Source organism: Sapajus apella, unplaced genomic scaffold, assembly GCF_009761245.1.
Source record: "Sapajus apella isolate SASKATOON/1434 unplaced genomic scaffold, GSC_monkey_1.0 scaffold30, whole genome shotgun sequence".
Taxonomy (NCBI): Eukaryota; Metazoa; Chordata; class Mammalia; order Primates; family Cebidae; genus Sapajus; species Sapajus apella.
The window spans coordinates 13,581,437-13,598,617 of NW_022436970.1; positions in this window are offsets into that span (position 1 = coordinate 13,581,437).

Here is a 17,181-nt window from a genome sequence, read left to right on the forward strand (position 1 = left end):
CTTACCTGTGCTGACTCTATCTCTGGATCCCCTCCCACGACAGTGTGGGAACTCGCTTGCTCTATTTCTCTTTCTTTCTCTCTGCCTAACAAATTGCTTTTCTGCAAAACTCTTTGGGTCCAATATTTACCTGATGGAGCCCACCACACCTCCAGGGCCTCTTTCCCCATTCCTGGGAGAAGAGAAGCCAAGAGCCTGGAACACCCAGTTACGCTACTAAAAAACTCCTTCCCATGTCCTCTCACTCCAGCATCTCCATTCTCCCCACCAATTGCTCTACCAGTTTACTGCCATGTTGCTGTTGAGTTTCATGAGGTTGCTGATTTCTTCTCCAAAGATTTGTCTCCTAGGAGCCTCACAGTGTTGTGGAGCCACAGGCTTGCAAAGTAGTCCTGTGCTTTCTTCAGCCTTAAATTTCCTGGATTTGCACCTTTTCTTGCTATGCCTCACATCACACAACATTGCCCCTACCCTCATGGATCAGAGATCCCCCAGGAAACAATATCCTCACCATCTGCCGAAAAGCAAAATATAAACGTAACTTTATCATGAACACATTCTTAAAGACACCAGAGTGTGGGATTTTGAAAAATAAAGGTCGTTTCAGTTGGTTACACTAGAAAACTAGTGTCCTGAGACCATTATTTAGTCTGGATACATTTTACACCCTGCATTGTGGTTGCAAATATCATCAGTGTATGACAATCATTGGAACTTTAATATTGGAAAACGACTTCATTCCCCGTAATTGTTATAATAGCTACCACTTAGTGATCATTCACTTTAGGTTAAGCCCTATTTCAAGGGATTTTCCTGTATCATGCAAGGGGTAGTATTTATTAGGAACAAAAGATTTTCAGCAATCATTGGAAAGTGAAACTTAACAGAAGTGAAATAATGGAATGGTAGGCTGAGAGCCAAATAACCGGTGTATGATTGTGGTGTTTTTCTCCATGACACAATCCTCACTTTCTCTTTTCTTGTTTTCCTATTTTTATGAAAACTCTAGAATCTTTACTCTATTACAGAAAATTAGAACCATGGTATATGAATCGAAATTGATATGACTGTTTTAATATATCTGTAGAGAGACATTATAGTTGTTCTTTGCTTTGCTGTGTGTATATCTTTAAATAGACATTTACTTAGGGGAACACCACATGCCAGGGTCTGTCGAGGGTGAGGGGCTAGGGGAGGGATAGCATTAGGAGAAATACCTAATGTAGATGATGGGTTGATGGGTGCAGCAAACCACCGTAGCCTGTGTATACCTATGTAACAAGCTTGCATGTTCTGCACATATACCCGAGAACTTACGGTATTTAAAAATATTGTCTCGGAACTATGGAAACATTGCAAAGATACTGCAAAAAGTCTCCATATATTCCTGTCAGATTCTGCTGTTGTTAAAGTCTTTCATTAGGATGGTATGTTTGTTACAATTAATGAACCAATTTATTGATATATTCTTATTATAAGAATTTTAATTTATAATTTTTTTTAGTTATAAAGTCCATACTTAAATCAGAATTCCATAATTTTCAACTAAAGTTCTCCTGTTCTATGCTCCCATTTCAGATTACACATTACAGTTGTGTCTGCTTAGGATCCTATTCTCTGTGAAAGTTTTTCCGGCTTTCCTTGTTTTGATGACCTTGATAATTTTCAGAGGTACTGGTCACATACTTTGCACACTTTTCCTCTATTAAGTTTTACATGACTGCTTCCTCATAATGACACTGGGATTTGGATTTTTGTAGGAGGACTTCAGAGGTAAGGTACCACTATCATCTCATCATACCAAGAGAACATACAATCGATATGCCTTACCACTTTTAATACTGACCTTGAATACCTGCTTAAGGTGTATTAGGTTTCTCTACTCAAAGGTTACTTTTTCCCACCTCCCTCTTTCCATACTGTACTCTTTGGAAGCAAGTCACTTTGTGCAGTCTACAATTAAGGATTGTGGAGTTATGGTCTGCTCACTTGAAGGCAGAACAGCTATGAAGAGTATTTGGACTCCTGTTAGAGCTTTGTCCATTCTTTCCCATATATTTATTTATTCAATAGTTTATATAACTATAATAATATAGACACATAGGTTTTTTTTGGTCTCTATAGACTTTCCTTTCCTAAAATGTCATATAATTGTATACTTAGGGTTATAATGTGATACTATTTTATTGGTCAAACTGTTTCAGCTTTGCCCCTGGGAGCTTTCAGACTTGGCTCCCATGTCCCTCTGACACACCTCCATTGTATGTGTGATTGCTTTTGGTACTTTCATAGTTTCTGACACTGTACAATGCTTTACACTCATCTTGTATAGATCCTGTCCCAGTCTTAGAATTTGCCATTTTTAAAGTGGCCTTAGTTATTTCACTGTAAAGAGATATTAGAAATTAAGAAGTGAGCTATGAGTGTTGGTTGTTATGAAGGTGTTATTTTTTTCTAGGCCCTTTTAGCAGGCAGAGCAAAGAGGTGTATGTGTTATAGTACCCCATGGATAAACACAAACCTATTTCCATCAGAAAATATTCATGTCTCCATTAAGCTAAACATGATCTCTTACTGATGTATCCAATTCTAATCCATTATCACATGAGTCATTCTAACCTGCCCCCTTGCTTACCTGTAAACTCTCACTCCAACCGGAAGAAATCTGGCTTCCAGCATCTGCCATCCATTTATTCAATTCCAGTATGCGTGAAGAGCAGTACCCATCAGAACTGTTAACCCACACCCACTTAAGGAAGCAAATTTATCAACTAGAGTGTTTATGTACAATTTTTCTGTTTTTCTTTTCCCTTTAGTTTTACAGACTTTGCCTATTTCTAAAGTTACTTAGGTGAGCATTTTCTCCCAATTCCTTCAGTGATATTGTTTCATACATTTACAATAGAGTCAGATTCTTTTATACCATTCTGCATATAATAGAGTCAAGGATTCTTCTGACCTCCTTAATGACTTTTTCATTTGTCTGTATTAGGGATCACGTGTGGTGTTGAAAAGTTGAATAGATTTTGACAAGTTGACAGTGGTGTCATGTATTCACAATTACAGCATAATTTAATAATTTCCCCACCCTAAAAAATTTCTTATGCTTGACCTACTCAAGCTCTCTTATATCCCTGAACCTCTGATTTTTTTTTGTTGTCTCTATAGATTTTCCATTCCTATAATGTCATATAATTGGAATGATACAGTATGCAGACTTTTCAGACTGGCTTCTTTCACTTAGCAATGGACATTTAAGGTTCAGACCTATTTTTTTTAATGGCTTGATAACTCAGTTATTTTATCACTGAATAATTTTAGAAGAAACCAAATTTCTTAGTAAGGCCAATCATATTTTTTATTATAGGTTTGTATAACTTAAAACCTGTGCTTTATCTTTGATAGTATTTGGTGTCTACTTTCTTGAAAATAAAAATCATATGATATGAATATGATCATAACATCAAAAGAAAAATATGCCTATTTCATTGAACTTTTTTGAGCCAACTGTTTATGTTAATCTATAAAAGGAAAATATACATATTTATAAAAAATTACATGTTTAAGTGATTATTAATTTTATATTATCTTTAGAGTTGTGTTAAAGAGATAAACACTACTAATTTTTTTCTTAAAATTTTGAAGTCTGTGCTCATACATTTTCTGAAAGTAATCTCCCGTATCAGAGAAACATTGGGAAATTGAGGTACAGAGGTCACTACGTATATTCGATAGAGGTAGCACCTCCTTACAACTAGCTGTGCAATGCACATTTAAAGAAAGGCATCATGTATATACAATACAAGCAGATTTGACCTACGTTTTTCCTTTCCAAGGGTGAGCTTTGTAGAGCCTGATACGACTTCAACCAATTGACTGGAATGATATATAATGCAAGACACTGTGACATCTTTTAAAATTAACCAGGACAGTTTAACTGCAATCTTCCACAGTTTTGTAGACTGAGAGAAAGAAGAAAAACATTGCTGTTTAAGGAGACCTGTTGACTTTTATATCTCAGAATTGACTTCAGTCACAGCAGTTGCTTCATCTTTATATCCTAAAAAGGGATAGCTCTGTAGGACAAATAGATGAACCAAGAAGAATCACAGCTTCCTGCATTTTAGAGGAACACTCTGATGCCAGCAGAAGATGACAAGTGAACAATGAGCATTTATTGTTAAACAAAGTATGTAATTTATGAAGTTCTCACATAAAACGTATTTGATAGATACAACAAATTTTTATATATTCTTGACGCAGTTGATACAATTTATATATTATCAATTAGTAATAAAGATAAAAAGAGACAAGAAATTTAATCATTTAAATATATCAAGGGCACTTTCCTCTCTCAAAATGTAAATTACATGTTAAATCAAGCATTTAAACAAGAAACCCATATTTCAAATATCTCATACTTAGAATTAGATGGGAAAATGAGCAGGTTAGTGACCACAATCATCAATCTTGTTACAGTGCTTAAATTAGTAAAACTAATACAGTGACACATCCCATGACAGGATGTTAATTGAAACCCTTTGGAAGAAGAACAATAGCTAAGATGGAGCTTCTAGCAAAAAGGTGCCCAGCACTCTGTCACAACCTTTCTCTGCATAACATCTTCTTTTTACTAGACACTAATTATAGCCTAGGCATGGTACACACTCCACATTTACAATCACCTGCAAAGATATGTTACTTTTATAGACACTTAAACATTTACTCCATAGAATGGTGGTTCTCAGGGGCTAGGTGGTGGGAGAGTGGGTGTTAGGGAGATGTTGTTCAAAGGGTAGACAGTTACAGTTTTTCAAGAATAAAATATGTTATTATGAACTATGGTCACTATGTTGTATGACAGATCTCTTGAACTTATGCCTGCTAACTGTAAGTACTCAGGAGATCCATGGCATAACATGGTGACCAGAGTTCAATACAGTATACTGTATTCTTGAAAAATGCTGAAGACTAAAATGATAAGGCTGGGGGTGCTGCATCTGTTAATAATCTAGGTGTAGCCATTTCACAATGTGTATACATATATTTCAGAACATCACATTTTACATGATAAAGACATACAATTTTATCTGTCAGCTTTAAAACGTGTACTCCAAATCCACAGTGTGAAGAGACAAAACTAGGATTCAAAGCCACGTTTGAACAACTGAAATGTCTCTTTAAAAAAAAAAATACATTGCTTCTTTTAACTCTAATTATTTACGTCTAACATGAAGCAAACAAAATTAAGGGTGGCTTTATTTTTCTTTAAACATTTCCTTTAAGTCTTTCCACCGAATCTAAAATCCAAGAGATCCTTTCAAATCTTCCTTTATACATGTTAATTTCTGCTCCAATTTCTATACTTTAATTTGAACCCTTTTTCAGTGGTCATTTCCACCTTGTTCTCAACTTAAACACATTTACTTATATAGAAAACATATCTTCAAAATAACTTGAATAAATTGGAGAGATAAGAAGTTATTTTATAAATTAAAAAGCTGACATTCGTAAAGTTTAAGTGATGTGCTAAAAGGAATTATTCATAGTGTATAGAATAGAATATAGATATTTCTTGAACACAATCTTGTGATATCCACTTTCAGAATTACAACTCGGAGGTTTATCTATAATGTTTCATGAATCAGCAGTTCATTCATGCACAGAGTTAGCAATATTCCTTAGTACCAAATTATTCTCATTTATTTTCCATTTCATTGTTAATTGATATTCTTTACATGTCATTAATAAACTTTTATGAGTGTGTTTTCATAGGTAAATGCTCAGGAGTGACATTGCTGGTCATGGGATACAGATTTATTCAACTTTAGTGGGTTCTGCTCAATAATTTCCTGAAATTATCATACTTTACCAGTAGTGTGTATGTGACATCCAACTATTTTAGGTATCTGATGCTTCCTATTTTATGCCTTTTCATTTTAGCTAAAATTGTGTTGTTTTAATATGTATCATCTGACGACTAATAAATTGAGCAACTTTATCGACTGCTTATACATTATCTTTTGTGAATTGGCCTTTTCCCTACTTTTTCTGAGTTTTCTATTGAATAAATGTATGCGAGCTTTTATTTATGATAGATATGAACATTTAGTTATAAATATTATATATTAGAATTCTTTTATCTACGATGTACTTGCCTTTTCATTATTTTAACAATGCTTTGAAGTAGATTTTAGTAAACTGACTGCAAAAGTGCCTAGCATCACTTGAATGCCTGTTGTAATCTCATATTTTCTAGAAGCCCCGTTATTTTTCATTCACAATTTTTACATAATGAGAGTTTTTTAGTAATTAATGTGTCACAATATACTTTGATTTTCAGAAGAAGTTGGTCGTCAGTTGTGTGTCAGCATTTGAGTCATAGATTACATTTGTGGTGCCAGGATGGGTTTGTGCTGCCATCTTTTCTTTCCACCATAGCAATAATTTGTGCCTGTGTAAACATTAAAACGATAGTCACAACATTACTTCACAACATGTTAATTGATAATTTACAGTTCTATGTGCTGTTTTAAAAAATGATATTGTTCATCATCTGTGCATTTCTTTTTGACATTATTTTTACTAATTTTAATATTTTTGGAAAATGGTGTCTTGCTATGTTGCCCAGACTGATCTCAAATCCCAGACCTCAAGTGATCCTCTCACCTTAATCTCCTAAAGTGCTGAGATTAAAGGCATAAGCCATTGTACCCAGCCATTTCATTTCTTTATAGCAATTTCCTAAGATATTTGTTGATGTTGGAATAAAAATGCTATTTTGCCCTTGCCTTGTGATAAAAATATAGGAAATTGAATACACATTTAGCACAGAAAATAAATTACATTTTTACCATGTTGGCTTGAGAATTGTCAACAAACAAAACAAAATACAAAAAAAAAAAAAGGCTCTTGGATGGAAATTAGAGGGTGACCAATTTTTATGTATGCAAGGAAATCAAACTCTTATATTCAGTACTGCCTTAGATGAGATGGGCAGTGAGGGGAGCAGTGTGGGGATGAATGAATCAGACTTTAGAAGAATAAACATGATCAACCCACTAGCTATGGGTAATAGACATGAGCTGGGCACTTGGCATGTTGGACTAATGTAAAGCTATTTTTAGTTATGTTCCAACATTAAGATTGTGTGATTTGGTGACTAGAGAAATAGTTCTCAATTTGGTAGAATATTTTCAGAATCATTATTTATTAAATGATTTTCTGTAAGGCAAACCTTTTTTAGCCACTGACTTACGTTTATACTGGTAATATATGCTAATAGTATAATTGTCCCCAATATTATAAATCAAGAAATTTTAGTGATGGGAAATGAGGGTAATAACAGACCCCATAAGATGCTGAACACCATTGTAAATTATATTGTTGTAAATATTTAAAGCTGGACTTCCTATTCTAGTTATTTATATTCCATTTACATTTTCAAGTAGCTTTCCTGTAGCATCTTTTGTGTACTAGTTCAGAAAACATTCTTTCATGCCTGGAAATGTCTTGAGTGCATGCCCAACCCTCCGAAAATTATGCTTATTTTTCTTACATGAATTTTACTTATCCAATCTATAAATAGTGTAACTTTAAATAAGTTTATACCAAAATATCAGAATTAGGTAAAATTTAAAGTTGTTCTTTAAAAATTATAAGTATAATGGTATACATTAAAAAGAGAAATACATTAGTGTTAAATTAAATAAGCAGGAGAATAATAGCCTGAAGCTGTCTCCGTACTTGGAGTTCCTATGTAACAAAACTACAAGTTTAGTACATAAATGACACAAAACCTCACTAACAGGAGTATAACAATCAGCCAAGTTTCAACCCATCAAGGCAGCCAACTCTTTACACAATGACAAAATAAGTTGAGCATCCAGCCATAGCCAATCAGCTGATTTTTCTATTCTGTTTCCACATCCAGCCTCTAAAAGCTCGCTAATCACCAGGCCAGGTGGAGTTCTCTGAACCTCTGCTGGTTTTGAATGCTTCCTGATTCATGAATCGTTCTATGCTCAAATAAATTCTGTTAAATTTAATTTGTCTCAAGTTGCTCTTTTAATATTAAGAAGATGAATAATGTTTTAAAACATTTGGAGAAAAGTAAATCTTAACAATACTTAATTAAAATATCCAGTTCTTTCTGAAAAGGTGTTATATGTACTTTGTATCTAATTTTGTAAAGTAGATTGAATGCTTTGTTCACTCATACACACATACAGCCACAAATTTTGCAAGTATTTTGGTACATGTCATAGCATATGTAAGGCTAACAAAAAGAGCGTGAAAGACATTAATGAGAATATATTATTAATTGAGGACATAATATAAATGCATTTTTCAGAATTACACAACATATGAATGGCAACATGAGCATGGGTGTCTATAATATTACATAATTTTATCAGAAAGCAATTGCCCACTCCTTTCCTTTCTAACTCCATAGCACTGTCATGACACATGACATTGCAGATATAATTCTATCGTGGTAGGCAGAAGAGCTTATGCATATTAGTAAATATGAAGCCCCCACGGAATATGCAGTGGTATTTTTGCTAAGAGAGTGAGTCGTCTGTTGCCTTTTAGGTATAGTTTTTAAAACATAAGAAAACTGTATTATAAAGTCTCTATGAGTTACAAACAATGATTTTTAGAAATTAGAAAAAGCAGAGAAAACAGTGACAAAATGAAAAGAAAACCTTCTGTAGCAGAGATGCTTTTTTGTACACCCTGAGGGATTGTATCTTACTTTCTTGGTCCCCATGGCTTTTTTTTATTATATTACCTAGATTGTGCCATGCCTGCACTCCTGTAAGTTATTACTTGTCTTTTTTCATGATTTGATTATAAGGCTTTCAAGAGGAGAAACCAAATATTACGTTTTTAAAGTTTATATAGTGCTTGAAAGAATCCCTTATGTATAATAGTTGCTAAATAAATATTAATTGAATTGCATTATATTGTAGCTTTAATGCACCTAACAATGAATAAAGTTTTTAAATTATTTTTCTTTTTACTTTGCATTTTAGATTGACAAAACACTTTAGGCAGACTAAAAACATCTTTAAAAAAGTAATTTTAATATGCTTCTCTAACCTTAGAGAATCTTTTAATAAAGAGATCCAAGTGTTGGATTTTTATTCAGTTCAGTCAAGGGGACAATGTGTGACCCTGGTGACTAATTGAGAGCAGCATTTTATTGCATTACTGGGAGCTGGACGCTAATTACACCAGTTAGAACATCTTCTTAGCATAACCCATTCCAGAGGAAGTCACATATGCAGAGGGCAGAATTTAAAATAACCTTTAAAATAAAAAAGAAAAGGAGATAAAATGTTTAAGTGGAAATGTATATTAGTATTTAGATACTTAATATATTTTACTCATTAGCATTAAAGCCTCATCAAGCTTGCCCTCTGAATTGTTCACTGCTGTAGAAACACATCAATGTGTATGTTTTCATATATATTACACATAGGTGTTTGGAATATTGAAAGCTATAATAATTTATTTATACAGTTCCCATAAAAGGAAATGTGGTGCTATTTTGCCCCTGTAACATGTTTCTTTCATTGTGAACAATTACAGCTGTGACAATTTTGCTTCCGTATATATTGCATTTTAAAACAAAATGTGTCCCAGTTTTGGAAGGTCATTTTATAGTGACTATGAAAATTGGAATAGTCTCAATTTAACAGACCTGAATGAACAGAACATGTCAGTTAAAAATCAGGATACAACCTCAACACAAATGTCACATCTAATGTCTCCTCCTGAGAAAAGAAAGCTGTGGTGAGAGCTCTATTCTTTGCTTTCCACATCATTTGTTGATACAGTTAATAAGCCAGTTTACAGGGTATGAGTGTTCTGGGATACAGAGATTCCTCCCATAGCTGACCAACACAGAGAAATGAAAAATGTCCTCTGAAATCCCCCCAACACAAAGTCCCCTAGATCATTTAGAACATCCTCAGAGGTTAAGACAAGTTATTTAATGTTCTTCTGGTTTAATAATATTTCCTACTTGAGGAGACATTCTGTAAATCAGAGAAAGCCTTTCTAGTGTTTTTGTTTTTGTTTTGAAATTTTACTTTAAATAGTTTAAGAATACAAAAGAGCAGAGAGAAAGGAAGTCTGAAACTAATATTTATTTCCCAAAATGTAATGCTCTAAGGGGAACTGAGAGACATAAACAGAATATTTGAGAACAGCAGCTTGAATTTACTTCCCAGATGAAAGGGAAAGATAAGATTCCCCAATGCCCTGATGCTCGGTGGAGGACAGAGCAGAGGTGGGAAACAGAAGTAAATTGTAGAACAATGGTCCAAGAACTCCAATCCTTGACGCTTTTCAACCTTAATTACAGTCTACCTTGAAAGAGATAACAAGACCAGTGACGTAAGTGTAGGTTCTAAAACCAGTGACACAAGTGTGAGTTCTGGTGGTACCCCAGCAAGACATGAAGGAGCAAAGGGCTGCATAATAATTCAAAATATGGAGTTCTTCATATATCCTTAAAGAGAGGTCAGGCTTTGGCTTAGAAATAAAGAAACAAAGGATTCGGATTACTCAAGGCTGATCATAAAGTAGCAGGGAGAGCAACTACAGGGAAGGATTCCAGTGGTCAATGCTGATACCTATTTTGTGCCTGTTTTTGTGCATTACTTATTGAAGACCAGGTTTCCTAGACGACAGTGGACACTTGAGTAATGTATATATAGAATTGTTTTCCCTATAATACTTTGGAACCATTCACTCCTTCCAGGACTAAAATTTAGCCCTAGGAAATGTTTGTAGGAGTCAGGTTATAAGAAACATATTTAGATTCTGCCTCTAATGTTGAAAAGTAAAATAATTGAAATTATATAAGAGAGAATGGGGAAGAGATGTAGTTATTACATGCCTAACTTGTGGACAGAGAGCGCCACTTGCAAGGCCCTGGGGATAAAATGATGAGACCAGAGACGTGGCTGCCATCATCAGAAAGTTGACAATCTGCTGGGGGAGACAAGTACTCAACCATGAACTCCTTCATGTACATGGAAACAAAGTTTTAGTATATTGCTACAAAATGTATCTGAGGGATTATTTTTTATGTCTGTGTATTTTATATTTGAAACCAGAGAAAACCTCTCTGAAAATTTTATATTTTACTAATAGATGAATAACGAATATGACTTATTTCTGTTAAGGGAAGAGTGTTCTAACAAGAAGAAACACACACATACAAAGCCATGAGTGAGAACTAGTTTCATGCTTTCAAGACATTCACGGGAAGAGGAGTGAGGCTGATCAGAGAAGAGAATGTGGTGGGAGGCAGGGACTGGATTCTGCTGGGCCTTGCACTCGCAGGCCATATTGCGATTTTTTTCTTTTTTTTTTTTTTTTTTTTTTTTATACAGAGTCTCTGTCGCCCAGGCTGGTATGCAGTGGTGTGATCTTGGCTCACTGCAACCTCCACCTCCTGGGTTCAAGCGATTCTCCTGCCTCAGCCTCCCGAGTAGCTGGGATTATAGGCGCCCGCCATGATGCCCAGTTAATTTTTTGTTGTATTTTTAGTAGAGATGAGGTTTCACCATGTTGGCTAAGCTGGCCTCGAACTCCTGACCTCAGATGGTCCACCTGCCTCAGCTTCCCAAAGTGCTGGGATTACAAGCATGAATCACTGCACCTGGTGTGAATTGTTTTCATAATCATACAAACTGAGTTGCTACTAAAATATTTTGAACTGGAGGAGATGGAGTGAGATATACGTTTGAAGAAGATCACTGTGGTTAATATGTATAGAAGAAATTCTGAGAGTGGAAAATGTAGAATCAAAGTGACCCATGGGAACCAGGCAAATGTGACCTGTCTTCAAGGAGGATTATGATAGTGGAACTGAAAGTAAAGAAGACAATAGATTTTGACAATTGTGGAGATAGAAAAAGACAATGAATTTGATATGTAGAATCAAAAGATTTTAAAGAAAGCAAGAAAAATTTTCATGGAACAAACCTAAATTTCTGGTGTGTACAGTGGGGCAATGTTTAGAGCATTCATTGACATATACACTGGTGTTTCTCAAACTTTCATGTCAATACTTATTACCTGGGGATAATCTACCATTCTGACTTAGACCAGGGACAAACCTAACCTGTATTGTAAAGGAGCACCTTGATTATGCTGTTGATGTGAGTGCTCAGGACACATTTTGATCAGAAAGAATGTGAAAAGGGAAGGTGAGGTGGGGCCATACTTGGTCCAAGAGCAGATGTAGTTTGGAAGGTGCCAAGATCAAGGTGCCATGGAACAGAAAGATAGAAATGGCCCCAAGACAATTGGCTTTATTTTAGTCAATTAATCAATGTGCCTAGAAACAATGTATTAATACAAGACATGCTAACTGCTGATTACATTGTTTATTGATGGAATCTAGTCCCATTCTGAAGCTTGTGATTGAATTAATTGGGTTATTTATTTTCTTACCTATACATGTCGTCCTTCTGCGTACAGTTGAAATTAATATATTCCCCACGAAGAATGTTGCTAACTTACTAACACAATTAATTATAGGAAAATAGGTAGAAAGACATCTAGATACTTAGAAGTAAATATGAAATATTAAAACTCATACATTTATCATGTTTGATAGACTATTTTATGCATCTAAGCTTATGCATTTTTAGTTGCTTATTTTTGCTGTTAAAATAATGATACATTTTTTATAACCACAGAGATCACATCACATAGACAATTTCATAAGAAGTAGGCGTGTATACTACATTATCCTTAGCAAATTAACACAGGAACAGAAAACCAAACATCACATATTCTTACTTATGGGAGGTAAGGGTTGGGTACTCATGGGCAAAAATATGAAAACAATAGTCACCATAGATTATTAGAGTAAAGAGAGAAGGAGTGGGGCAAGAGCTGAAAAACTACCTACGGGGTACTATGCTCAGTGCCTAGGTGACGGGAGCATCCGTACCCCAAACCTCAATATCATGCAATACACCCATGCAACAAACACTTGTACTCCCTGAATCTAAAATAAAAGTTGAAATGATAAATAAATAAATAGATAAATAAAGTCATCTAGCCCTGGTCCTGGCTTTTCTGAAGTCAACAAAAATTTGTTAAGTAAATAAATAACTGAATTAATTGTAAAAATTACAGTTTATTTGACTCTTACTTTGCCTCTCTTCTTTTGTTTTATGACCTTTGTATTTTCAGATAAAGTGAAATGGCATTCTTTAAAACCATTTAACTTAATTATCCATTTTAAAGCCTGAATACCATGGCAAAGTTTCTCTCAGCACCCCAAAGGTGCTGATGGGAGTTTATGAACTGTGGAACCCAATAAACACAAAGGAAATCTCCAGACCTGATGTGATCCTTCATGATTCCTGACCCTGTGCTGGAGGTAATTCCGGGTAGTGTGCTCTTCAGGAACATGTAACATGAAATCAGAGGGGTGTGGGCCAGGTGCAGTGGCTCACCCCTGTAATCCCAGCACTTTAGAAGGCCAAGGTGGGTGGATCACTCAGGGTCAGGAATTTAAAACCAATCAGGCCAACATGGTGAAACTCCGTCTCTATGAAAAATACAAAAATTAGGTGGGCGTGGTGGTGCGTATCTGTAATCTCAGCTACTCAGGAGGCTGAGGCAGGAGAATCGCTTGCAACCCGAGAAGCTAAGACAGCAGTGAGCTGAGATGACACCACTGCACTCCAGCCTGGGTGACAGAGTGAGACTTCATCAAAAAAAAAAAAAAAAAAAAAAAGGAAGGAAGGAAGGAAGGAAAGAAGGGAGGGAGGGAGGGAGAGGGAGGGAAGAAGGAAGGAGAAAATCAGAGGGTGTGTAGAGTTTACTTGCTTAGCTGCTTCATGGACGAATTAATTTATTTATTACTTTTAATGCATAACTTCTAGATAGGAAAAATTATTTTCCATGTTAACTTTGAAATTCTCATTTCAAAAACCCATTGGAATTCTCATTGTGATAGCATTACAGTCTAAAAGGGGTCATGTGAAATTGAGGTCTAATTCTTCAAAAGAAATTTCTTCCAATGGCCTTTTACTTCCCTGAAGAAAATAGAAAATAAGCATATGTTAGATTTACTATAAATGAGAATTTTAAAAATACAAATATTTATCTTGGCTAATCCAGACTGAAATCATAACATAATTATTTGAATCACCTTAAATAATTTTTTTTTAGCTACGGAACTTAAATTCACTAATTTCCAAGAAATTTATTGTGACATTTAATCATCTAGTATTTTTTCTCTGAGGGTTTAAACACTTAAACATCTGTTATTATCAAACAGCTTGAAGATAACTGCTCTTTTTAAATCATCCCAAGGAAGGTTAAAATAGAGTCAAAACAACTAGAACAAATCAACTTTGTGCAAAAGCATCTTGATGATAATATTTCTTATTTTAATTAGTTTTCCTCTCAAATTATAGGCCATTACAAGTTAAATTATCTTTAATGGGACTTTATAATCTTTAAATTTCAATCATTTTCATCCATAATATTCCACTTAGATTGAAAATTATCTTCTCAGGTTCACTTAATTTTAAAAATACTGCATGCATCACTTGTAATATTTTATTTGCTACTCATAATTTGACATTGATATATTTGTGGATAATAACACTTAAGCTCCCAGAATTGAAATAGTTTTATATTCCCAATGTAATTTTGAAATATCATAAATATAATTCAATTAAATAGTCTAGAATAAAGGAGATGAAGTCTTTGTTTTTTATAGTTTTTCAGCCAATTAAGATCAATCTCTTAGCAGAACTCCTCTCTGCTATCAGAAAAGAAATTAATCTAAGCTAAAATATTTATTTTTAAAATAATCAGCTGTCTTTACATATTTACACAACACAGCACATACAGACATGTTTGAATGGTGGAAAGATGAGAAAATACAAATGAAAAATTGAAAAATTCCATAGATAGCATAGGTAGGTTCATGAGTTGTCTGTGGTGAACACCAAATATTGAGAAATCTCTATGACAGTTTCTAATTCCTATTCCTTATGCTTGGATTATATGTTCTTGTTTCATCCAGGATGCTGAATCAGTAGTAACTGATGTTTCCTTCCACATGTTCAGTCTCAAAGAACAAGGGAAGGAAAACATAGGTACAGAAAATTCTATGTAACTCTCAGAAAGAACAAGACTGATATGAACTAGAGGGTGAGTGCAAATTCTGCTTTTCTTTCCCGGCTTTATCATATCCGCTTTACTTCAACATATTAGGGTGAGCATCGTTAATAATAAAATCAAAGAAAGAGCCACAGACATTTTATAGGATAGGCAGAAGGAAAGGAAACCAGGGGGCCAGGTAGTTTCTCCTCCAACACCCAGGAGATGGCAGACAATGTAGTGAAAGTTGATCATGGCTATACAGTAGAATTACCTGGGGAGCCCTTCTTGTAGATTTCAATGCCCAACTCATTCTCTAAATCAACTAAATCAGAATCTCTGTTTGACATTCTTGTGTTATTGCAGTTGCTAGGATCTCCAATACAAAACTGAAAATGTATCAGAAAAGTAGGCATTTCTTTTCTTTGTTACTGATTTTAGAGAAAGGAGTTTCACACTATTTCTTTAAGGATAATTTTTTGCTATATGTTAATTTTGTAAACACAATGTATTAAATAAACATTTACAGTCATGCATTGCATTCTAAAAATGCATGTGTTCTGAGAAATACATTATTAGAAGCTCCCATCTTTGTGTGAATAGCATAGAGTAAACTTACACAAACCTAGGTGGTACAGCCTACTACACATATAGGCTATGTGGTGTAGCCTATTCTTTCTAGGCTACAAACCTGTAAAGTGTGTTATTGTACTGAATACTGTAAGCCATTACAATGGTACAAATTTGTGTATTTTAACATATCTAAACATAGAAAAAGTACAGTAAAAAAACTATTATAATCTTATGGGATCACAATCATCTATGTGGTTCATCACTGACTGAAATGTCATTATGCGCTACACAACAATATTATGAATATTTAATTCTATCAAATATAATTTCTGCATCTATTGAGGATCCAATTTTTTTTCTATATTCTATACGTGTAGCAAATTTTATGTATTCATTTTTCTATGTCAAACCAATTTTATATTTCTGTAACACAAATTAATTATGTTTATCCTTATAATGTATTGATTTACTAGATTAGCTAATGTTTTCCTTAGGATTTTATTTCAATGTCATTTATCAGTTCACTGGCTTGTATTTATAACATAAAATCTAGTCATATTTTTGTTAACTAGGGCATGAATTCTTAGAATTAATTAAGAACTATTTCCATTTACTCTATTCTCTGGAAGAATTTTAAGTAACGTGAATGTTATGTCTTTCTTAAATGATTGACAGAAATCAGCAGTAAAGCAACCTTGACAGTAATATGACTTTTCTGGAAATATTTTAAATTGCAGACATGTTAGGTTTAATAATTTTATGAATATTATTTTTTTATTTCCTCTCTGGGGAGTTGGGTGATTTGTGTTATTCCAGAATATGGCTGTTTCTTCTAAATTTTATATTATTGACATAATTATTTCTATTAAACACAAAATTTTTAAAAAATGTGTATTGATTCTGTATTGATGCCTTTTGTCTTGACATTTATCACTTGAGCATTTTGTCTTCTATTCTTGATCAATCTTGCCAAGATAATAACAATTTTATTAATTTAAACAACGAACCTTAAGATTTGCTGATCCTCTTTTTGTTTTGATTGTCATTTCAATGACTTTTTATTACTGTCACTTTCTTTGAGTTACTTTTGTTGTTGTTGTTAATGAATGCTAACTTGTGATAGATTCTTAATCAATTTTTGGTCTTTCTTCTTTTGCAATATATTCATTTAACGCTATTAATTTTCTGCTAGCATGGCTTTAATACTACTATCCTGCTTTTTTATTATTATTCAATTTAGAATATTTTCTATTTTGCATTGTAACTTCTTTAATCAGCGGTTTACTTTGAAACGTAAATTAATGCTTAATTTCTGTGTTTTGTTTCTGTTTTTTTTTCCCTGCATTCCTGTCAATTACTTGAATTTTATTTGGCTTACATTTTGATTTCTCTAGTGGGCCTTAAGTGTATCTTTTCCTTTTCCTTTTCTTTTCTTTTTTTTTTTTTTTTTTT